Genomic DNA, 25,080 nt, shown 5'->3' on the forward strand with positions numbered 1-25,080 from the left:
CTTCCCCGACCCGCCGGCGAGCAGCATCTCCGCGGCGCTGCGGGTGCTGGTGCGCGCCCGTGTGTGCGCTGCGCCCGGCGGGCGTGTGTGCGGGATCCGCCGCTGCCCGCACTCGAGGGCGGCTCACAGGTGGCTGCGGGGCCCCCGGATTCGATTCGCAGGCGCGCCCTCCCTCGCCAGCCCCGCGCCCCTCGGCCCGCCCAGCCTTCCCGGAGCTGCGCCCGTGCGCCCCGGTGCGCGGCGGTGCTGAACGGACAGGTCCGCGCGGCCACCGCCCCAGATGCGGCTGCTGCTGCTCCGCGTTCCCCGGCTCCCCTCCGCCGGCCCCCGCCCCAGCCCCCAGCGCAGTGACCTTGCGCCTCCCCTGAGCCAGGCTGAGGACGAGGAAGGGAAGCTGCTGCTGCTGCTGCGGCTGGCGCGACTGGGGGCTGGGGTGGGGTGCCCCTCTGGAGCCCCCTGTTTCTGCTTACAGGGAGGGGGTGGAAAGTTTCTGAAACCGAGGGGGGCCGTGGAAGGGGCAGGAAGTTGGAGGGGGGGAGAGGGACCAAGGCTGGAGGGAGGGAAGGAGGTCGCGAGTTCAGCCCCAACTGGCGGGGGACCCCCAGACCTACAGGGATCTCCTAGGCTAGGCGTACTGGGGCGCTCGTGTGCACAAGCCTGTGAGATGTTGGGGTATGGGGGCTGTCTGAGGATACCAGGACTTGGCTGCGTCTTTATGGAATATGGATGAAGAGGGGATGCGCCCTGTCTGGGGTGGCACGGTGAATCGGAGTCATGTGTGAAGGGCCTTGGACCAGTACATTGGGGTCTGTGGGTGTGGGCCTGTGTCCTCAAGATGTGGTCCCCTAAGGACCTAAGCACTGTGGTGTCCCTTGGTCTCAGCCCTCCACGGAGTCCCTCTTTAAAAACCAGTTTTGTAGGCAGGGGCGGCACCAAGCTCTATTTGCACAGGCAAACTTGGGGTGGCTCTGGGTCCCCATGGAGGCACGAGCCAATGCTGGCGTTCCATAGAAGGGAGAAGAGAATCCCTCTGGTAGGAGGGGTATTTGAGGGAAAGACTGGGCCCTGGCCTGGCTTCTATCTACTTTGGAACTGACCTCCTGCCCTCTGGGTGTCCCACTCCATCAGGGCCCCTCCTCTGATGACTGCAGGCTGCAACTCGGGGTTCCTTGTCCCCATGGGAGATAGATGGGGAGGGCTATACGGCATTGAGGTGTATGTGTCTGGTGTGCCTATGTGCTGTTTATACCATATGTATCTGGGAGTGTAGAGATGTGGGCTATGGGTGTGGGGTTCCTGTGTGTTTGTGGGGGGGGGTGTTGTGGATGCAGTGGAAGTGGGTATAGGAAGAATTAGGGGTCTGTGGGTTTGAGGGGTGTGTGGAGTGAATGATTGGGCTGTCTGAATGTGGGGGGTGGTATGTAGGGGTGGTGTGTGGTGTGTGTGCAAAGAAAGTGTATCTGCTCTGTTCTGCCTCCTCTCTCTCTCTCTCCTTCCTCCTGCTCTTCCTCCTGCTCCTCCTCCTGCTCCTTCTTCTGCTTCTTCTCTTCTTCCTGCTCCTCTTTCCCCTTTTCCTTTTCCTTCTCTCCTCCCCCCTGTCCGATCTCACCTGTGTTTCCTGTGCCCTCACTTCAGACTCTTCGGCATGGCTCGCCCCTTGGCTCTCCATCCTTTATGTCTTCTCTAAAACTCTTCTCTCCCACCCCCTTCCTCAAACCTCCTCCTCCTCTTCCCAGTTTCTCCTCCTCCTGTTCTGTCCTCAGGCTGACAGAGATCAGGACTCACCTGCACTGGGCCAGAGGCCACAACCCCCTGAAGCCTTCCCAGCAGGTGAGTGAGCATGGAGGCCACTGGAAGGAGAAGCCCTACTTTGAGGTGTACGTTTTCAGGGAAAGGGATGAGAGAAGTCTGTCAGCTACACAACACTCGACAGAGGGTAGAGGGCAGAGGGCACATGAGGATCCAAGCCAGGAGTTTAGGTTCCTGGGGCCATGCTGAACTGCCTCTACTGGGCCCAGAAGCATGGCCGCCCATGGCTGAGGGCAAGTCGCCCCTTTGTGCTCACACAGCCACCTCCCCAGGGCCAGCCTAGCCTGTCAGGGAGATGTGGGAAGGGGGCACTGGGTGATGAAGTCTCTACCTCCCCTGCACAACTCAAGGCCAGGTCCACACATCTCTGAGTTATCTTTTCTCTCTGACAAGCCAAGAGGCTGCTGGCAGCATGGCTGAGGGAGCTGGGCTGACTGACCTACATTCTTTACTGCGGGGGCGCTGCACACCCTGCCCCGCACAGGCTGCTCCCCTGGGCATCTCCTGCACCCCAACAGCCCCCACCATGCCATCAGAGCAGTGCAGGGCTTGCTGGCATTACAGGGAGGTAAAGAAGCCACCTCATCATCACCTTCCAGCCCCTCACAGGCTCCTCCCTTCCCCCTTAGTGCTCCAGCCCCTTGCAGGCTCCTCCTTTCCCCTGAGTGCGCTAGCCCTTCGCAGCCTCCTCCCTTGGGGATGGATTCAGAGCTGCTCGAAGAACCTGCAGCCTGGTGGTCAGCACCAAGGACAGGGGCTGTGCAGGTAAACAAGCAGCAGACCTCAGTTGGCAGAGGTTGTTCCAGCGGGCAGGGCCCCCTAAAGGCTCAGAGCCTTCCCCACACTCCCACAGGGTTGCCTAATATTGCCCTCAAAAATATTTGCCTGGGGGACCGGGAAGGTGGCGCTAGAGGTAAGGTGTCTGCCTTGCAAGCGCTAGCGTAGGATGGACCGCGGTTCGATCCCCCGGTGTCCCATATGGTCCCCCTAAGCCAGGGGCGATTTCTGAGCACATAGCCAGGAGTAACCCCTGAGCGTCAAATGGGTGTGGCCCCAAAACAAACAAACAAACAAACAAAAACAACAAAAAATATTTGCCTGGAAGGCAGCGCAGTTGGCAATGTCCTTCATCACTTCCTGGCATCTGTGCCCAAAGAACTCTGGCCTTGGAGGGAGTGGGGTGTGCATAAAGGCCCCGGGGAAGCTGCTGGGTGTGGTGTGTGCAGGCAGACCTGGAACAGGAGAGATCCTGAGCTGGGGGACTCACGAGAAGAGAGGGTAAAGGCTTCACACTTGACCTATGCCCTGCCTGGCCATTTACTTGCCCCACATCCTTTGCATTGTTTCCAGACGCCACATGGTACAGCGCCTCAGGGACCCCTGGGGTCAGCAAAGGAGAGACACTTCCTGTTCCTGAATGCTCCTCTCACTGGACAATTTTGATAAAATGGGGGATCAGGACACGCCTCCCTGCAAGCCCTCTTGGTGGGCTCCACCAAGTCTGCGAAGACAAGACTGGAGTAAAGATGTACTGCTGGGATGGTGGTTCGGGGATGGTTTGGGGGGGTCTTGGATCTGGGCTCCTCCCTAGTGAAGGGAAGCGGAGGGCCGGGCTGGTCTGTGGGTCCCTGGTCACACCCAGCCTCTTGTCTGACCAGGACCCCCGCCCTGCTCCTCCAGCCTCCTCCCGCCCACCATTTGGAGCACTCAGCCCCTCTCTCCATGGTGAAGGTGACATGCACCCACCAGGTGACCCATCTCCGTGGCTCCATCCCTCCCGCCACCCACTTCCCCATCCCACACCCCAAGCCTCCCTCCGTGGGCTCCTGTTTCCATGGCGACGTGCAGGGCTTGAGCCTGCACTGAGTTTGCTGAGAGCTGCTCTGCTCTGCTGGGGCTGTTCCCATGACAGACTGACGCTCTGCCTGGCTCCAACCTGATTCTGGGGCCCAGCCCCACGAGGGCTTCATCCAACACTCCCCACCCCCACCAATCCGTTTAGGCTTAGCAGACATGCTCCCCAGGGATTCTGCAGGGTGGGAGGTTTTTACACCAAGGCTTCGAATACAGGCTCCTTCTGCAGCCACACTGGTGTCAGGATTCCACTGCGGTGAACCCCAGTCTGTCCTCCCAGTCACCCTGCCCCCAGTAGTGGGGGAGGGCACAGATGACATAGAGCTAGTTCAGCTCGCTCAGGGAGTAGGCTGCAGGACTAGGTAAGAGCCATCTCAAGGCCTGCTGGACACAGCCCAATGATCCCCAAGCCGCCTGGTGTTTCTGTGCTGCCCTGAACCTTTCCATTTTATCTTTCTTTTTAGTATTTAAAGAGCTGTGATTTGCAAAGTTATTGATTGTCAGGTTTTAGGCATACAATAGTTCAACACCAATCCCCCTCACCAGTGCTCCCAGACTCCGTCAATCCCCACAGCTCCCTACCTCCCACTGCCACCACTAACACCAACCCTCTTGCCACTTTGACAGGCTCATTACAAAGTTCTGTGGTTGCATCTGAGATCTCATGTTTTCAGTGTTGGCGAGACTGTGCTTTGGATGTCGAACTACACCACTCGAAATCATCACTGGTATAATCGAAGCTCAGGCCCCTGTTCCCCATTACTCACCCTTTTCTCACCTTCTTCCTTCCACCCTGAATTTCTTTCTTCCTCTGTACCTTTCTTCACTAGACTGTGGAGTCAGGAGAGATCTAGGCATACCCCCCCTTTACTACATTACATTTTCTCATCTAGTCTTTCTGACGCTGAAGAACAGCACTCTGTCCATATGTGGGAACCGCCCGTCATTTCGTGGCAGACCCACTTGGCAGTTGCATTTACTGCTCAGAAAATTGGATGGGGTATGGGGTGCAGGGTGCATTCCTGTCACAGGAGGACTTCCTGACTCTCTGAGGCCCCCAACCCTCTGACCCAGACATATCCTCAGATTGCAGTGACTTGCCAGACTTCTGGGGGTGCAGGGGACAGTGCTGTCCTGAGCAAAGCACCAGACAGCCCATGGCAGGGTCAGAGCACACTGGTCCCTTGAGCCAAGTGCCAAACTCGTGTTCCTTTTCTCAGCTTATGTGAGACTCAACTAAACATAGAACTCTAGGAATGCAAACAGTGACTTGGCTTTCTTAATTTAGGGCACTTTTAATTAAATCTTGCTAAAAATGACAGCGGCTCTGTATATTTTTGTCCTGGTAGGAAGCTGTGTAGCACGAGAGGATTCTAGAAAGTGCCTCCTCCCCTCTGCCCATCAACTAACACCCTCACCTTTCACTGCTCTCCTCCTCCAAAATGGATCAAAGAGAAGGGGTGAACCTTTAGATTCACATTTTTTTTCTGGGAGGGTCATTTGAAAGGTAAATACTCTCCATCCATCTTTGTAATGTGGCTCCTTTCTGCCCCCTGAGGCTGAAAGATGTGAAATATTTAAACTTCTGAGTTATTTTTGAGGAAAACATGAACTTCGCAGAAGTTCATGACAGGAATAAGAAATCCACAACGTCAAAGAGAGAATCTTCCAGAATACACAGCTCACCCAAATCCCAGTATCTCTCTCTGGGTCTTTGAAAGGACAGCACTTCCTGTCCCTCCTTGAGAACCACGTGATTTCTTCTATTCAATGACATCAACCACATCTCCCTCCCTTTTGTGGGAAGCATGTGACTTCTGGCCAATGAGATGAGTCCATAAGATATTTTCTGACTTTGTCCAGCCACAGCCCCGTGCTCCTGTCTTGGAACTCTGTGTTATGGTACCCCACAGTTAGCACCCTGAGATCACACCCCGAATTCCATCGAAGTTTCCTTGAGTTTCCTGGACATTGCATTTCTCACTGGATTGCATTCCATACCTCAGCTTGGAGAGAGTCTTGGTGGACACTATAAGGTATTGACTATACCCTGGTTAAAACAGCCAGTCACATTTCTGAGGTAGTCACTGTGTCCTACTGCCATCTTGTTTGAGTGATCGAATACTAGAGTGTTTTGGAGTTTCAAGTATAATCTGCCCCTATTTAGTCCAGAATGGGATGAAGGGCAGGCTCACCTAAGATTGCTAGGGAAACATAAACGTATTTAAACAAAACTTGTGTGTCTGCAGAAAGAGTTAATTTTATTCCAGTTCCAAGGTAGGATTGAAAAAAGCTTCTTACATTAGCACAGGTCAGAATGGGAGGTAAGATTTCATTTCTCAGAATTTCAGGCCTGGGCAGGCTCTCTGACAAAGGGGTTGGCCTCGGTAGAGCAGGAGAAGAAGTGACTGACCAAGGTGAATTTCAAGTTGTTGTGCTGGGTGCTACAAATGAACTGCCCAGGAGAGCTAGTTTAAGGTATTTCTGGGGATGCCAACAGATGAATAAGCAAATGCACTAAGACTCAGGTGCCACAGAAGTGACCTATCACTCACACTCACATCAAAACCCCAAACGTTCATAGCACGTAAGGGGGAGCCGGCCATATTCCTACCAGGGTGATGTGCGCCACTTACCCCAAACATTATGGTGTGAGTATGTACGAGAAAGAGAGGGGAGGTCAACCACTACATCTCCAACCCCTACTGTGGGAAGCATGTGACTTTTTCTGACCAATGAGATAGATCAACCACATCTCCCACCCCTCTTAGGAAAATCATGTGACTTCTTCTGGCCAATGAGATGAGGCCAGAAGGCTTTTCTTGGCATTATCCAGCCATATCCCCATGTTCCTCCTGCTTTGGAACTCTGTGTCATTCCCAACAGTCATGGAACCACACCGAGAGGTTTCTCTGTGCAGGCCTATACATGCCCCCATTCTCAGCCATCTCCTCAATGATCCCCTTAATCATCAGGATGGAGACTGGCCATGATGATCTTCCCAGTTCCTAGAGTGGTGTGGGCTGGAGGAGCCTTTGGACTTGGAGAAGAGCTAGTGGCCTGCTCTGTCACCAGAGGTTATTTCTCTTTTCTATGTCAAATATGAGGGCTCCACCTCCGCCAGCATTAAGGATTGAAGTTTTGTAGTGTCTGTGACAGCTTGAGGTGCCATGTGGACATTCAAATTGATATGAGGCACAGTTGGTGGCACATAGAAAGGGAGGTTGAGTGGGATGAGAGAAAGAACGTAGAGCTGAGTGCAAGTGGCCAGGACTCTATCCCTGGCACCCTCTGGTCCCCTGAACACCACCACTTGTGGCCCAATATACAAACAAGGAAATGGCCTATCTATGCACCAGGCCAACTCCTTGACTGCTTTAAATTTTGCTTTGGGACTCCTGTGGACTCCAGAGTGGCTGCTGATCAAGGGACTCTTCTCCTTTCTTCTTCCTCCTCTGCAACCTGCTCCTTTGTGTGTGTGGTTTGGTTTTGGTAAACTTTGGTTTTAGGACCGTGTGTGTGTGTGTGTGTGTGTGTGTGTGTGTGTGTGTGTGTGTAGACACATAGTATTGAGTGTGCAAATAGACAAGAATGTGTGTATAGACATGCATGAGTATGTATGTAGGTGGGCACGCAGTATATATGTGCATTCGTGTATGTAAGTGGACATGTATTATGCATATGTGTAAATGGCATGGTTTGGTAAGTTGATGTGTCAGAGGGAAGATAGAAATGACCCCAGCAGTGGTCACATAGATTGGTCAGTCATGTAGGGGTCTGTCTTTTTCTGCTTCCCCATCTCACCCTCTTCTTCCTCCCCAAGGAAGCCCTGAACAGAGGCTCTCTTTCCCTCTCTCCTTCTCTCTTCCTCTTTCTCCCTACCCTTCTCTCTTTCTTTTCTCCCTCTCTCCCATCTCTCTCTCTCTCCTCTCTCCACCTACCTGCTATAGACATTCCTGTTTGATTTTCTATGTTTAGCAAATAACCTCTGCCTTCATCTCTCCCTATTTTCTTCTCTCTACCTCTCTTCACTCCTCTCTTTCCCTTTCTCCCTCCCCATCCCTCTTCAGTTCACCAGCCTCTCACAGAGCCATTGAGAGACATGACTCCCAGGTAGTCTCAGCTGAGGAAGGAGTTCAGGGCTGAAATCATGGTGGGAGTCAGAGACAGGAGTACTGGCCAGGCCAAGGGTAGGGACAATGGGGCAGACGTAGTGGCCACAGAATGATAACACAGCGCTCAGTGGTCTAAAACTGTGCCTGGTCCAGAGACAAGCTTGGCATGGAGGGTCCCCTAGCTAGACTTCAACTCACAGGCAATTTGTGCAGTCAGATGCCCACTGTTATGATGGTGCAAAAACCCACCGGCACACTTGCCAGCCTGAGGACTGTACTCTGAAACCATCTAAGACTCACCTGAAAGAGGTGTTGGTAGTGGGACTCCTGAGAATACAGTGAGGGTGTGAGCTCTCTGAAAGGCCTGAGGAGCATAGGAACATTTTTGTCACTGGTGCTTCACCCCTAAAGTCCACCAGCATAAATCATGAATAAATTGTAGGGCCTCTGAGCCCCCAGGAATGAGCAGACTTGTAGAATTAATAGGGCTTGCCCCTCTCAGGCCCTTCTCAAGACTATCTACGGCTCTATTCTGCCACTTTGGCAAGAGGCAGTCAGGGCAAGACCCACTCCCGCCCCAAATTGATCTGTCCCACGTCAAGTTTTAGTTACTTGCATGCAGATGTCCAAATCAAATTTAGCCAGTTATGATGGTTGTGGAACTTGACAAAAATATTGGGGAGGATGGGGCAGGGGTTCCTCCTGACTCTGCAACTCATTTTATTTCTTTTTTTAATGCTCAAAGTTTGCTTCATTCCATCTCTCTGTGCATGCAGAGGTGGGGCAGAAGCAGAATGAGCAAGTGAGTGAGCCCCATCTCCAGAAGGCAAGTGAAGGGTCTTAGAGCCCCTCAAGGGGTGTGCCATGGGGGACACTCATTCAGGGGAAGAGAGAGAGAGAAAGAGAGAGACAGAGAGAGACAGAGAGAGAGACAGAGAGAGACAGAGAGAGAGACAGAGAGAGAGACAGAGAGAGACACAGAGAGAGAGAGAGAGAGAGAGACGCCCTTCCTATTGCCCTGCTCCAGCTGTCCTGATTCTCTGGTTTTATGACCTGGGCTTACAGTTTCTGTAGAATGGCCAGAGTACAGGCAGCAATCATAGCTTGGAGAGTTCGGGGATTCTCCTTCTCCTCCCTCTGCATGCCACTCTAGGGACTGTCTGGAAGTCAGCCTGGGTCGGGAGATGAAAGACCCAACCTTTCTTCTTCTTCAGCCCAGGATCCCAGGGAATCCCAGCTCCACTCACAGGCACCCATGTATGGACATGGATTCCCCATCTCTCATGAAGAGTAGAAGCTCCTTCTCTCCCCACCTGCTCCTCCTGTTTGAGTGTCTGAAATCAGCTCTGCAAAGACCTGAACACACACACAGAGTCACACACACACACACAAACACACACACACACACACACACACACACACCTACTCACAGCACCATTCTGGACTGCAGTAGCTTGGCTGCTTTACTGACATGGGCTTTATTACCACCACCGACTGGCTACCTGAAGCCTTGGCTGCCACTAGCTCCAAAGCCTCTGGGGACTTGTCCTGACTCCCTCCCCACCCAGTGACTCTTGGACCTTGGAGTTTGACAAGGAGTCTCATGTCCCTGCAGCCTTGCTTAGACTATCCAGGTCCCTGGAAACACTCAGAGCAGGCACTATTTCTTCCAACTGGGGTGCCCAGGGGACAGGCAGCCGGTGCCCACAAGCTCCTCAGCCCAGCCAGCCCTGTGTGGGGGAGGCCCAAGGGACACAGGGAGGCTGTGAGGGTATGTCAGGCAGCAGATGACACACAAGTCTCACAAGAACCACCCCAGACACCCCAGGCTGTAGCAGGCACAAGGTGCTTAGGTGCCTGAGAACCTGGCAAAGCCCCAACATGGGTTTCCCAATTTCTCTGAGCACTCATGAAAATTGGGTGAGTCAGGTTCAAACCTGACTGTCTATAGGGTACCCCAAGTACCTCCAAGAGTGATTCCTGAGTACAGAGCAGAGAGTAAGCCCTGAGCATCACCAGGTGTGGCCCCAAAACAAAACCAAAGAGTGGGTGTCTTTGAGAGTTTACCTTTGGCTCAAATTACAATGATATTAATATGCCAAGTTTTCAAGAAAGGAATTGTTCTGCATCTCTAATTGAATTCTGTGACAGTGGTTCACATTTACATACAGTCAATATGTTTTTTAATAAATGCTCATCTCCCAAAGCTGCAGGGCGGTGGGTAGATCTTGGATGCTATTGAAAAATTCAGTAAGTAGTGTCAGAAGATAATTTGGTTGCACATTCACTCCTGAGATGAAAATATCTACCTACAGTCAAGGAACAGAAAATGTCCTTGAATTATCTTAGAATCATGGTTTCAATTGTTTTTTTCCACACATATTTTCTGTATTGTGATATCCCTGGTTCCTCTGCATATTGGATACTTGGTTGACTTCCGTATCTGTTCTGCTAAGAGTGTTGGTTACCTTTCTCTGTACCTCTTCTAGAGCCAGCCTCCTCACTCCCTGCCCATATTCAGAAGCATTCAGAAAAACCAATAAGTCTAGAAAAAAAAAACTTATTCTAGACTGGTCAGAGCTTGGGGTTCGAATACAACATCCTGGTTTGTAGCCAAAGGAGTGACTAACATTTAACTCCTCTTACCTTTCTCAGACTCATTGATTACATCTGCTACCATTTTCAAAATTTCATTTTGTATTTCCGCCTCTAAACAAGAATATTTGGTGTCAGTATTTATATTAGACATAAACATCTTGCCATAATATTATCAAATTTTGCTTCCACTTCTGCCAAACAGATAAAGTTGCCATTGTTGTGTTTATGTTTCTAAACTTTCCTGGACGTTGCTCTGCGTCCCAGACTGTGCTTGCCAAAACTTAACCATGGATAATCTGCATTTTATAAACAGCACCATTTCCCCCTCATTTTTTGTGTGGGCTTTTTTTTTAATGGTATTTTTAAGAATTCAGCCTTTCAATACAGCATTAGTCAGACTGGGGCAGGCAGACATCAATGTTAACACCACCCAAATGCACTTCTCTTCTGGTTAGGGTCAGTGCAGGTTTGAGCCTTGTCTGTCAGCAGCTTCCTGCCCTATGACCCAAGAGGACAGAGATGGCACCCCCTTTATCTGGGATACTGGGTGTCTTCCATCCCACAGGAGTGAAAGACCGGAAGGGACATCCGAAGGGCACTCCCCTCATGCTGGCCTGAAAGCAGAGGAACTCAGATCCAGTTGAGTCTCAGATTTCATGGCCACCAAAGCTTCAACTTTGCTGCCCAGTACTTCACATTATTTTCATTTCCAAAGAAAACACAGAAACCACACACCAGGCTTTAACCCTTTCCCCATTTTCTATCCTGAACATCCCCATGTGAGCAGCTCTGGACACTACCCAGAAAGCTTTGCAGTAAAATAAGGTGGCCCTGCCTGGTGCCTTTTCTTCCTCACCTTTGGGAAGAATTCTCATGTGGGGAGTCAAGGAAAGCTTCCTAGCTCCAGTATCAGGATGTGTCATATTTCTTGTTTGAGGAAGAAAATGTCCAACAGGTGCATCCTCGGGAGAATAGCCAAAAGCCCCGCCCCTCAGGGCTTTGTTTGGAATATTTCTGGGGGGTTTATAGTTTGGAGAGCGCTTCTCCCATTGTCCCCCATGACTGTTATGTGCTCCCTGTCCTGCCTCCACCTCTCACTGCTGGCTGAGCCCCTGCTCTCCTACCCCCCACCCCGAAAAACTACCATGCTCGACCCTTCCTGGTACTGCCCAGTATCCTTCAACACCTGTCCCTTTCCTGGATGGTGTTTGCTGTCTGTCTTCTTGCACTCGCCAAGCATTCGGGGAAGTAGCTGCAAGAAATGAGCTTTGGGGACCAGAGACTTCACAAAAAGGCAATTTTGAGCTAAAAACCAACATTCAATGTTTCAATTGCTTGGGATAAATTTATGTGGCCTGTGGCTTGTGAGAGTGACAGGAGACAGGAAACCCCTGGCAGAGCTTTAAAGAAAAGGACAGTGGAGGTCACAGCACAGACAACCTGAGCCCAGGGTACCCTAAAGGCTTGCTCAGTGCCCCACATGCCTACAGTTGCCTCCATGCTTGTACTCTCTGGGCTCACTAGGTCTGACTCAGCAATTTCAACACCTGTCAAGTTCATCATTGATTTCTGGCCTGGGGGAGAAAAGACACAACCCCACCACCACGACCATGTTGAGGAGTGTTCCCTAAAACTGGTTGGGGTTCCAGGAAATTGGAGAAAGATTGGGAAGCACAGCTCCCCAGCCTGGATGCTTCTGGAAGGAACTGGAAAGCAAGCAGTAGAGAGTGGGCTGAGGAGGAAGAGCAGAGTTTGGGGCCCTGCTCAGTTGGCGATAAACTTCCCAGTAATCCCTGCTGGGATTCTCGGTGCCATGGAAGGGGGCGCCGGGCAAATCAGGGTGCACTGAAGCCCCAGAGTTCTGACAGGAGCTGGAGCGCTGCAGGGCAAAATGTTAACACCCAACAGAGTGGCCACATGAGCGCACCCACCACCTCCAGCCCAAACTTGACATAGCCCTGAATGGGCAGCCTCCTTTGCTGAATGGGTGGAGAACCATGGATCTCGGAGGCAGGTTGAAACTCAGCCGGAAATAGCTACATTCTTCCTAAAATTTGAACAAGGCCCAGCATCTCAGAGCAATCAATGTGCAGGAAGATGTAGGATTTCTTGGATCCCAAAGAGGCAGAAAGATGTCCGCTGCATGGTGGGAGAGATTGAGTTGGCCCAGGGTTTAGATGACCCCGATGCTGAATAATCTGGTCAAAGCTTTCCAATAGCAATTAGGAAAGTGGTCCAAGAATAAGGAGTGGTCCCAAATTTTTCCCCACTGTCTCCCTCCAAACCTAGGTTTCTACTTGTGTTTTCTTCTTTTGTAATCACTTTAAATTTACAAAACATTATTGGCATCAATCACCAAAATGAATTTGATACTTTAAATAAACAACTAAGTACTCATTTTTATTTTTCCAGAAGGTCAATTATCGTTGACCTATAATTTCCACAGTCATTGAGAATGGAGTGGAGTATGGGGCTTGAGGTTCTTGTTCCTAGTCCCATGACAACATAGAAAAGCTACAGCAAGGGCCGGAGAGATAGCATGGAGGTAAGATGTTTGCCTTTCATGCAGAAGGTCATTGGTTCAAATCCCGACGTCCCATATGGTCCCCCGTGCCTGCCAGGAGCAATTTCTGAGCATGGAGCCAGGAGTAACCCCTGAGCACTGCCGGGAGTGACCCCCCCAAAAAAAAAAACACCAAAAAAAAAAGAAAAAAGAAAAAAAGAAAAAAAATGAAAAGCTACAGCACTGGTGATATTCTGACCCTGATTTTTTTTTTCTTTTTTAATTCCCAGGCTAGAATTCCTCTCTGAAGAACTTTCTCCACATCAACTCTTAGATTTTTCTGACCTGAAAAGGTAGCGCATTTTTTGTTTGTTTGTTTGTTTTCTTACAAGTTTTTAGAGTAATGGGTTTATTCCTGGCATACTCGAAAAGGGATGGGCTAGTTCATTCTTCTTGCACATGCCTGAATTTGAGGTTTGTGGATGTATTTCAGTTTATTCTACTTACTGTTTATTTACATGCTCAGATGGTCCCCTCTTTAGTCACTGGACCCTTCAAGTTGGTTCTGGTTCCTTCTCAACAGGATCTCAGCAGCCTTAGTCATCTTCCTTGATTTCCCAGACTTACCCAGCACATATCCTGCTTCAGACCAGAAAGCAACTATCTACAACGAACTCTATTTTCTTCTCGTAGAAAATGGTGTTTCATTACAAGTCTGGGCCCCAAGACTTCTCATCACTATGTGACTCATTCTTTCTAGGTCTTTACAGCAAATGTGGGAAATAAATATTTTATGTTTTGTTTGTTTTGGGGCTACACCCAGTGGTGCTCAGGGGTTACTCCTGGCTCTGGTCTCAGAAACTACTCCTGGTGGTGCTTGGGGACCATATAGATTGATGGAGATCAAAGGACCGGCCCACAATATGAAGCTTACCACAAAGTGTGGTGAGTTCAATTAGAGAAATAATGTTGACTACTATCATGATAATGGTAGTGAGTGAGAGAAGTAGAATGCCTGTTTGGAATACAGGTGGGGGGTAAAGGAGGGTAGGGATGGGAGGCACTGGTGGCAGGAAGGTTGCACTGCTGAAGTGGGGTGTTCTTTTTTTATAACCTAAACCCAACTGCAAACATGTTTGTAATCATGGTGCTTAAATAAAGATATTATTATTATTATTATTATTATTATTATTATTATTATTATTATTGTTTTTGGATCACACCCAGCAGCGCTCAGGAGTTACTCCTAGTTCTATGCTCAGAAATCGCTCCTGGCAGGCTCAGGAGACCATACGGGATGCTGGGATTCAAACCACTGACCTTCTGCATGAAAGGCAAACACCTTACCTCCATGCTATCTCTTCGGTGCCAAGATAATTTTTTTTAAAAAAAGAAATACTTTTAAAAAAAATCAACCCAGGTCAACCCTCTGTGCAATTGCTCCAGCTGCAATATCTTATGCTTTTAAAAGAAAACTGAGAAGCCAGCTCTTCCCAGGTATGGGGTTAGGGGATACCCCATGCCGAGGCATTCTCCCTAGCTTGAGGGGTGCTGGGAGGCTTGGCAGGCCTCCAGCTGTTCCTCTATTTCCCCCTGGACTGTAGGCCTGGCCTGAGTGCCACCTCAGGTGGCCTGCTGTAGGTTCCAGGTGGACTATTAGGGGTCCCAGGCTTCTTCCCCTCCCTACTCTAGGGGGGAGGAGCAGAAGGAGGGGCCGGGCAGATAGCTGGCTTCCGGTGCCTTGATCCTGGAGGCCAGCTCTTCCCAGGTATGGGGTCAGGGGACACCCCATGTCAGAGGCATTCTCCCTAGCTTGGGGGATGCTGGGAGGCTTGGCAGGCCTCCAACCATTCCCCTATTTCCTCCCTGCTCCAGGCCTTCCCTGGTTGCCGACCCAGGTGGACTCTATCATGGTCCTCAGGCTTTCCCCCTTTCTCTCCCGATACTAAGGGGGGAACACATGGGATAGATGGTGGGTGATGCAGCACTGGTGTATGTCGGGACATTACGTCGTGACATTGACTGGTATTTTTTTTTTCTCATTGGTCTCCATTTCAAAAATCCCACGGGGGCTATATATATACAATATATATTTAAAATAAAAATGGGAGGATGGACTCTCAGGCTGGGAAGAGGCCAGTACTCTTTACCTACTTGTTTACTCTCAGCGGCCTCTTGGCCTCTTCCTTCTTTCATTGTGTAACTGTGGTTGCTACCATACTAGATTTCTGATTAGTTCCCATAAACGGTGACAATTGAGTCCACTGTCTTAAGTTAGATTGTTTATTTTCTCCACTTTTTATCTTTTCTCCTCTTTATGAACTGTTCAATAAGGTATTTTGGTGAAAGAGTCCCTCTCTATCTTTCCTTCCCTTTGTTATTTGTTAAATAAGGAAGTTTGTAGGTATCCCTTCATTTAACGTTTATATAAGAACCAAGTCAATTGGATTGTTGGACTTGTTCTAGCATCCCCATAGGCACCAATCTCGCCATGTGATACTATTCTTCCTTTGCATAGGCACATTAAAATGGGAAATTATATACAAACATGTTCTTATTTTATAGAGATGGGAACACACAACTTTTTTTTAAACAGTGACGATTGTGTCCACTGTCTTAAGTTAGATTGCTTATTTTCCCCACTTTTTATCTTTTTTCTCTTTGTGAACAGTCAATAAGAATTTTGGTGAAAGAGTCCCGCAGTTTAATGCTTATGTTTGAACCAGGTCACGGGGATTGTTGGACTTGTTCTTGTGGCCTCCTTATGTGCTGATAGTGCCAGGTGGCATTAATCCTTGTTTGCATGGGCACATTAAAATGGAAAATACTGGGCCGGAGAGATAGCATGGAGGTAAGGCGTTTGCCTCTCATGCAGGAGGTCATCGGTTCGAATCCCGGCGTCCCATATGGTCCTCCCGTGCCTGCCAGGAGCAATTTCTGAGCCTGGAGCCAGGAATAACCCCTGAGCACTGCCGGGTGTGACCCAAAAACCACAAAAAAAAAAAAAAAATGGAAAATACTATTCATACAAATAAGTTCTTATCTAATAGAGATAGGAACACACAAATCTTGTGGTGCAATGGAACCTTAACACCCTGAACATTGACATGATGGTCCTGGCACAGGCCTCAGAGGTTTGGGCATTTTCCAGTCACCCCTGAACCAGGGAAGCCATCTATGAAATATCCAAAGTTGTCTATGACATCACCTGGAAGCAATCCTCTACCAGGGAAGACCCTACTGCTGCTCTGACATCGATTTACTCAAAAGAGTCTTTCCTTAATGCTGAGAAGATTTAAACAACAACAACGACCTGCGTACTGGACAGGGCTTTCTGCATTGCCCTTTAATTGTGAGTTGAAATTAGACACCACTCCGAACCATCCTGACTTCAATGTAGGATATACAGATTCCAGGATCTTCAATACAGAAACATGATATCAACAACAGAGACTGTGAAAAATATAACTGTATGGTCATTACAGACAATGACCGGGATTGGACAGACTAGTTTGCCTGGAGCCTAGAAATGGTCTTATGTCAGGAAACTTCAGGGGTAAGGTTTCCTTGTACTTAGGCCAAAGTTTTTCCTTTCTATGACTCCTATACTTTGGTGGGTCCATGCAAACGATAATTGCCACTCTAACATTATTTTTACAGTGCTCCTTTGACTCTAAACCTTTAAGAAACCACTAGTAAAAATATCTGGAACTTCAAAAAAATATGGTTTACATTAGTGTTAACATATATGCTTTTAGTTACACTAGCATTCTGGGGGATAAAGGAGGGAGATAAAGGATATATGCTTGGGAACAGAAATGAAGGGAGGACAACACTGGAGGTGAAAAGGCCCTCATTTATTGTCACTGTGTACCTTAAATATCACTGTGTAAGATTTGTAGTTTACTTTGGCCACAATAAAAATTTAAAAAAAAAAAAGAGGAAACTGCTTCCTAGACTCATGCTGAGATTTCCTATGCAAATTTTAAACTGTTTTAATATCTTTAATTTTGTATTTGTATCTGGTGTCTCTTGTTTTGAAAAAGCTTAAATAGTAAATTACTTATTTGCTTTATTCCATCATGGTTTTTTTTTTTTTTCAGAATAGCAGGAGAAGAATTATCAGCAAACTAATATGGAAAAGCAGTCTAATAGTCCTATTCAGGTTTTTTATTTAATTTTTTTATTTAATCCTTTTTCAATTTAATTCTTAGGCTGTGCCTCAAAATGGCTTGAGCACATTATTGTATTTTTAAATCATTTAAAATAACCCTTCTCAGTGTGCTTTAGCCACTAAATTGAAACAGGCTTAATTATTTAATTTACTTTCAATTTTTAAGGTTGGCATTTGCTACTTGATTGATGATGTTTTATAACTGTGTGAAAGAACAGTTTCCGTTGCTTCAAGGTAAAAATCCGTCAACCAAGGCATATTCGCAGACGCTTTGCTCACTGTTACTAGCGTTATTATTTTGCATTTTCAAAGCTTGTAAGCAATGTGTTTGACTAATCAAATCATTTTCAGGAGCAAGAGTGAGAATACCGTGAGTAGAGCCTGGCTTTGCATATGGCTGACCCAGTTCGATCCTCAACATCCCATTTGGTCCCTGGAGTCCTGCCAGCAGTAATTTCTGAGTGCAGAGGCAGGAGTAACCCCTGGGAATCACTGATTGTGGCAAAAAAAAAATACAAACAAAAATTCATTTTTCTTTCTCAGGTATGATGCATAATTCCACCATTTTTCCACCATAAAAACAAGTTCAGAGGTTCCTCTGTAGGTCTATATTGAAACAGTTCCCATTCCTTTCAGCTGCAGGACTAGCTGTTGCAGAGTTTGGTAATCACAAGCTCCACCATATCTTTCTTTCTTTTTTTTTTTTTTTTTTTTTTTTGGTTTTTGGGCCACACCCGGCATTGCTCAGGGGTTACTCCTGGCTGTCTGCTCAGAAATAGCTCCTGGCAGGCACGGGAGACCATATGGGACACCGGGATTTGAACCCACCACCATTGGTCCTGGATCAGCTGCTTGCAAGGCAAACACCGCTGTGCTATCTCTTCGGGCCCCTCCACCATATCTTTCACTGGTGCACTACTGATAGGTTCTGATAGTTCATTCATTTCCGGTTCTTTGCTCTTCATAGTGCTGCTGTTGATAACTGTGCGCACACACCTTGCATTGTTGTCTCTGGTTTTTCTCTGGCATAGATTCTTCCAGAGGAAAGTATTGTTTACCTGTCAAACACACATTCCCTGCTGGATATTGCAGATTCCCTCTGTACATGCCTTGTCCCCCCACCAACTCCACCACCATCTCTGGAAACCAAAGGTAGATGGGAGCCCTCGCCATTTGTTTTTTGTTGTTTTTTTTTGGGGGGGGGGGACACGTGCCATGCCAAGTAATGCTCAGGAGTAACTCCCAACTTTGTGCTCAGGAATCCTTCCTGGCAATACTCTGAAGACCATATGAGATGCCTAGAATCAAACCCAGGTCAGCAGCATGCAAGGCAAGTGCCACTACACTACCTTTCTAGCCCTGTTTATTTGGGATTTTGGAAGGCCACAGGGTTGTGAAAAAGAGAACTGAGGGGAAGGCCCCAGAGGAGCAGAGCATGTGCCTCACTTCGAAACTACTGCCATGTGGCAGTCAGAGCTTTCAGAGACAGAGACCAGAGTCCAGGGAGGGGGCAGCCCCACTGCAGAGCCACAGGCAGAACAGAACACTCAGCAAGGGGAGGGTGTGCACTAAGGAGACAGGAGCAGACTGTGGGGGTCCCTGGGTGAGGAGGGACCCTTGAACCTTGGAACTCTTTCATCCAGCTAGGCTATGCATGTCCAAATGCCCCAGCCCCGGCTGGGATTCCAGGAAAGGGTCTTATCAGTTGGGCCCTGTGTCAGAAGCGATTTCTGCCCTTCCCCTGGGTCATGTATTGGCTGCTGCCCAGACCCCACATGAGTGGGGGTGGGATCTTCTGTCAGACTGCCATCCAGGCCACCCCAGACCCAGGAACAAAGTATCCACAGAGGAAAGTATAATGTGGTGTGGCAGGGCACCCACCAAGACCCTCACTCCCAGCCCTCCTTGAAGCTAGAGTCAGGAACAGGGCAGGCTGGCTGTGATGTAGTCTCCTTGCAGAGCTCAGGTAGGTGAATGGAGAGTGTGCCTTGTCTTTGCAAAGGGCAGCTTGTCTTGTTCCCACATCCATGGCCACTCAGCAGCGACACATGGTCTCCACATGCATGAGCACTGGGCACCAAGTAAGGATGAAAATAAAATAAAAGCAGACTCAGAGCCATGTGTATCCAAAGGGGGCTTGTTTTGTTAAAACTCACCAACTCAGAACAGGGTGCCTTATGGACCACATAGGCTGCTGCATACCACACAACACCCCATGGGGCCTGCACTGACTCCAGGTCTCCTGGACCTGCCGCTCTCACTCCACCAGCTTCCCCGAACTTCTGCCACTTCCTTTTTAGGATAAAAGAGCCTCCCTTAGTCATGCAACTTCAGGGACAGAGTGAAAATTCAGTGCCAACGAGAAGTGATATTGAATTATGTCACACCTGGACATGTATTGGGACTACACCTGGTGATGCTTGGGAAGGGCTTCAGTGCTCAGGATTAAACTCAGGACCTCACACACACACGCTGGACATAATCTGCCACCCTGCCCCATACTTTAAACATCAAAATTAATGCCTTGGAGTCCAGAGCACGGTAGGGCATTTCCTTGCACATGGTTGACAAGGGTTCAATGTCCAACATCCCATATGGTCTTTCAAGCCTACCAGGAGTGATTTCTGAGACAGAACCAGGAGTAATCACTAAAGGCCCAAATTAAAGAGAGTGAGAGTGAGAGAGAGAGAGAGAGAGAGAGAGAGAGAGAGAGAGAGAGAGAGAGAGAGAGAGAGAGAGAGAATCCCAAATCCTCAAGGCATAAAAATGTGACTTTTAAACCCTAAGTGAGGTGGAAGTATGCCTTTCTCTGATTCACCTCATCTGCTTCTTCTGCACCCCCCTGCTCCTTCCAGGAGCCCCATCCCTAGGGAAGGGCAGGGGCATGGGCACTGCACAGAAAAGGACTCCATGGTGCCACTTACCAGCCTGGGGACTTGAGGTTAAGTGACAGAAACTCTTTGAACTTGTAAAATAGGCTTCCAGAGATGCGGGAAGACACAGAGAGAAGGGGGGATGAAGGGTTGATTCCCTTCAGGCCTTTAGCCAGCAAGGTTAGGTGCTGTGGAGAAAACACACCCCCTCGGTGTCACGATTCTGACATTTGCTCATGAGCCGCCTTCTGAAATGACGCCTGTTCCTGTCTCATGAGGCCCCATTCTTCCCCCAGCCCAGATTCCCAGAAGGACAATCTGCTCCGCTCAGTCTCCTGAGTCAAACGATCCAAAAGCATTGTCACAGACATGACAGGAATTGCCTCACACCAAGTTATCCGGGCAAACTCATACCCAGTCCAGGCATGTTGGCGGCTAAAAACCACCATCTCAGAATCCTGCTGTCAGAGTTGAAACAACCACTCAGCCAAGGAGCCTGGCTCTTGGGAGGGCTTGGCTAAATGTGGGCCTATCTCCCCTGCTCTCCCCTGCTGGTTTGTTTTTCCTTAGCTTCCGAGGACACACCATACACTGGAAGGAAGCCAGGACCCAGCTCCTGCACAGGGTAGAAAAGACATACGTGTTTGCTGAAGGGAGGTGAACCAGGGTACTGAGGAAGTGTTGGGTAATGTGTATGCACAGAGATGCATACATACAAGCATGCAGATGCACGCATGCACACACATGCATGCTCTCTCTCTCTCTCTCTCTCTCTCTCTCTCTCACACACACACACACACACACACACACACACACACACACACACATACACACACGGATGAAGGAAAAGAAGCTCTCAGGGCCCTGTGAAAGAAACATGTGGTTCTGAGAAGTGGACAGATCATCTACACTGCAGTCTGAGGGAAGTGTGTTTGTAGCCACTGGGAGAGACACAAGATGCTCTCCTCTCTTTCTGGGTCGCACTTGTAGAAAGTGGCAGGAAAAACAACACCCAGTGGCCAGAATGAACCCAGACCCAGGTCATTTGCAATAAAGAAACGAAAGAACAGGAGCCTGGGGGTAAGTTTCCAGCCTTCTAAGGAGCAGGCGCTTCCCAGGATCAAATGAGGATGAAAGAAAACCTCCCAGAGCTAGAAAGGGCTCAAGGAAACAAGTCGCCTGGGTTGTTACTGAAAGGCAAGACTCCTGGTTTTCCTGGAAATCAGCTTGGATTTTTTAAAAAGCCGTAGAACCCTGCAAACTTGTCTGACTCCACGTTGGGCATCCCCACGAAGTGTTGACTACTGTTGCAAAGGGATCATAGGAGACGGACACAAAAACTGAGATGACCCTTAATTGCTGAGATGGTGAGCCAGGGCTTGGTGGAAAACTGCCTACAGCAACAGGAAGGGCTAGCTCCAGCCACCACGAGGACAGACATCAGACGGAGAGACATCAGATACGAGGACAGACATCAGGAGGAGAGATTAACGATGGCATTGAAGCCATCCTTGCGCTTATCTTGGGGTCTGACTCAGGAGCTGCAAGCTCTGCTCCGCGGCCTCTTTCCAATTTGGACCAAGCCCCTGTTTCTTTTACAAGACTTCTAAGGACTGGAAGATCTGATTAGCGGAGGCAGCGCAGTGTGGGTGACCTACAGCTGTGCTCTCTGGAGCTGCTGAGTCCAACCCACCAAGCCCCAGGCACTTGGAGGAGGAACAAGGGGCTGGGGGGTACAGCACAGATCCAAGAGTGCCCTAAATCAGCACGAAGCAAGGTGGCCAGGGCAACGTGGGAGGGATTCACAAGGCCTGCTGCAAAGTTCTGCAGCGCTGGGCCACTTTTGAAGTCCTAATCGGAAAGAACAAAGCTTTTTTTTTTTTTTTTCAGTAGAGCCATTGCATTATGGCGCTGTCTGATTCCTATACCTCAATGCCTGAGATGGCAGCTGCTCTCTGGGTTCTGCCCAAGCTTCCTGGAGGTCCGGTTGACCTTAGTGATATCAGGAGCTGCCTCTAAGGAAACATGTAAACCCATTCAGAAGGTACTGGGTGGTAACTGGAATGAATAACTTCATAAAGGTGGGTATTCCTGATTGGGGCTTTTGGAGAGCAGAGCTAAGGATTCTGACTTAACTCAGACTTAACTCTTGAGCTACTTTCCTTTCCCAGACTAGAACTCAGTCTCCACTCCCCCACCCCCAGCCTTTATAGCAAGGAGAACAGCAGCCCAGCTGATATCAGCCCCTCAGGAAGCTTCCAGACCTGGTCCCCAGTGTCTTCAGAGAGCCCCCTATGGAGTCTCCCCCGGTAATGATCAGTGATGTCCCAGTTGCCTCCCATTTTTTGCCTCCCCCAAATAACTCAGAGTCCTCAGCGTGATTTTCCCTGAGCATTGTAAGGATAGCAGATTGTCAGCAGAATCAACTGTTGCAAGTCAGCCCCTGAAGAGGTTGACTGATGGAGGGATGGAGGATGAGGTCTTTCCCCTCCAGCTCGGAGCACGATCCAGACAGCTCTGCTGTTGGAGCCTATCTGTATTCCTTCATACCATAAGCCATTTCTGGCCACACCACAACCAGAGGTATGTAGGCACCATAAATAAAGCTGAGCTCACCCCACCCCATAGGAGTCCCCAACTGAAAAGATGTGTGTGCCACAGCCTGAAGTGTAACCTTAAGTGAGCATGTGCTCAGACACCCAGGGATCCCTGGTGAGCACCACACCCCAAGCTCAGAGAGCCATGAATATGAGTGAAAGCCATGATGAGGATGTGTGCAAGCACCCAGTGAACACTGGGGTGTCTATGCAAATACCCCAGCACACTCCCATCACCACAATCAACAAAGGATGAATTAAAACTTAACCTAAACTAGAATTCCATCATGACCTTATAGAGATGGTTCCTACTATGTTCTTTTCCCAAGTAAAATGTTCTGTGAGAGGTTTTGTTTATCCCTATTCATAGCAATATTTTTTTCCAGTAGCTGATCTAGGGGTCAGCCAGAGGACCCTCACACCATAGTGGAAGAATGGAACAGATTTTGCCTAGTGTGAGCAAAAGATGGAGTATGTTTAAACTTTCACATAAAAGGGTGCTGCTTAAAACCATGCTTCATAAGATCTCCATAACCTACCAGATATATGATCTTTGAATTTGGCTCTATCACCTGATCTACAAAGGAAGACCTTGTAAGAACCCTTCAGCATGTTCTTCGGGGATTGTGAAATTATTGTCTCTGGAGCTTGAAGATGATTCCTGGACTCACGTTTCTGGATATGGACACCCTGTCTTTAGGCCTAAAAGTTTTTCTTCACATTTTCCTTCTGATGAGCCTATGCAAACTGCTGCCTTTTGTTTAGCTTCATTTTTTCCCTTGTCCTTGTAGGATCTATTACTTATTTTGCACGTTGTTTTATATTTTTTTAAAGACTAAAAAAGGAGGAAGTGTGAGGCACATAGAGGCCTATAATATTTCTCTTTTGTATCTGTTCTTTGTGCCTGACTTTGGATCTGAATTTGAATGTTTGGATCTGAATAAATAGGAGGCAATGCTGAGAGAAAGGGGCCTTTTGCTGCTGGTTTGCAAGCTTCCAAATGGAAACAGCTGGCTAGTTGGTCAGCAGCTTTGTGTTTGACCTTCTTGCCTCTTTTTATCTTTTTGTCTGTGTGGTGTATTTACTGTGGATCTATTCAATTGGAACTGTCCCCCCCCCCCATCACTACTGGATAGGGGGAATGGAGATTCCCTATGCCTTTTGGGAACTGTAAATAATCAGACCTTAATCTTACATCCAGAGGACTCACTTTACCCTGCAGGCAGAGGTGAAGAAAAACTGGGGATATTGATGGTGAGAAATGTGCACTGGTAATGGGAGGTGGGCATTGTATGATTGAAACTCAATCAGTAACTACTTTGTAATCACAATGTTTAAAAAAAGTATAATGATTTAAAATTTTTAATATTTTTGTTCTTGGCTTAGAAATTTAAAGTAATACAATAAAGCCCTGCAGCATGGTTTTATGAAGACATGTGCCAAGTGAATTAAACCTGTGACAAGAACAACAACAAGAATAAGTTATAGGGCCAGAGTGATAGCACAGTGGGTAGGACGTTTACCTGGCACATAGCCAGTCTGGGTTCAATCTCCAGCATCCCATATGGTTACCTGAGCCTGCAAGGAGTAATTTCTGAGCACAGAGCCAGGAGTAACCTCTGAGCACCAGCAGGTGTGGCCCAAAAAACCAGGAAAAAAAAAACAGATCAAAAACAGTACTGTGTGATTCTACTTCTGTGGGATGCCAGGCAGTCAGTCTCCTAGAAAGAAGTTATGGGGGAAAGGAAGAAGCAGGACATTATTATTCAATGGGTGCAATTTAGTCTTTTATAAGATGAGGAGAATTTCAGAGAGGGACTATGATGGTAGAATCATCACAAGTTGTGAATACATTTATGGCTGGAGAGATAGTACAAGTGTTGACACGCCTGCTTTGCATGTGGCTAACCCCAATTCAATCCAAGCACCATCAGGAGTTATCCCTGAGCACAATCAGGAGTGAGCCTTGAGCACTGCTAGGTGTAGTCCTGAAACCCTGATGTCTATGTATCTACCCCTTTCTTCATGTGATTAATACCTCTGAACAGTGTGCTTTGTTGCTTGGGCAGTGCTAGAGGCCACTGTGAATACCCCAGCCTGCAGGGACACCAATTAAGGTGTGGTTATTCTTTCTTGGAGGAAAATCGCACAAACATAAAGACAAAGACAGACACGGAGACAGACAAAAGTGGGAAAAGGATTCCAGCCAAATCCAAATCCAATTCCAATTTATTGAAACTCAAGGCCCGGCTTATATATTTTTTGTGGGCATAATTCCGCTCGTATCTATAGAACAGGCCAGATTGTTCAAATAACAGGACCCATTAGCAAATGAGATGGAATGTGCAGATAATGAGGTCTGTCTCTATTAGGTCAGGATGTACTTGATAATGGAACCTATCTCTGGCAGGTGGGATATACAAATAAGGTGACCTTAAATGTTGACATTTAATTCTCGAGGCTACCTGCTTTGAGCAAAGTCACAAGGTCCTAAGTATTCTGCCCATTCTAAGGGGTCCCTACAGGCCACCAGCACAACACCTAGAGCTACACTGGG

Source organism: Suncus etruscus, chromosome 5 (assembly GCF_024139225.1).
Source record: "Suncus etruscus isolate mSunEtr1 chromosome 5, mSunEtr1.pri.cur, whole genome shotgun sequence".
NCBI lineage: Eukaryota > Metazoa > Chordata > Mammalia > Eulipotyphla > Soricidae > Suncus > Suncus etruscus.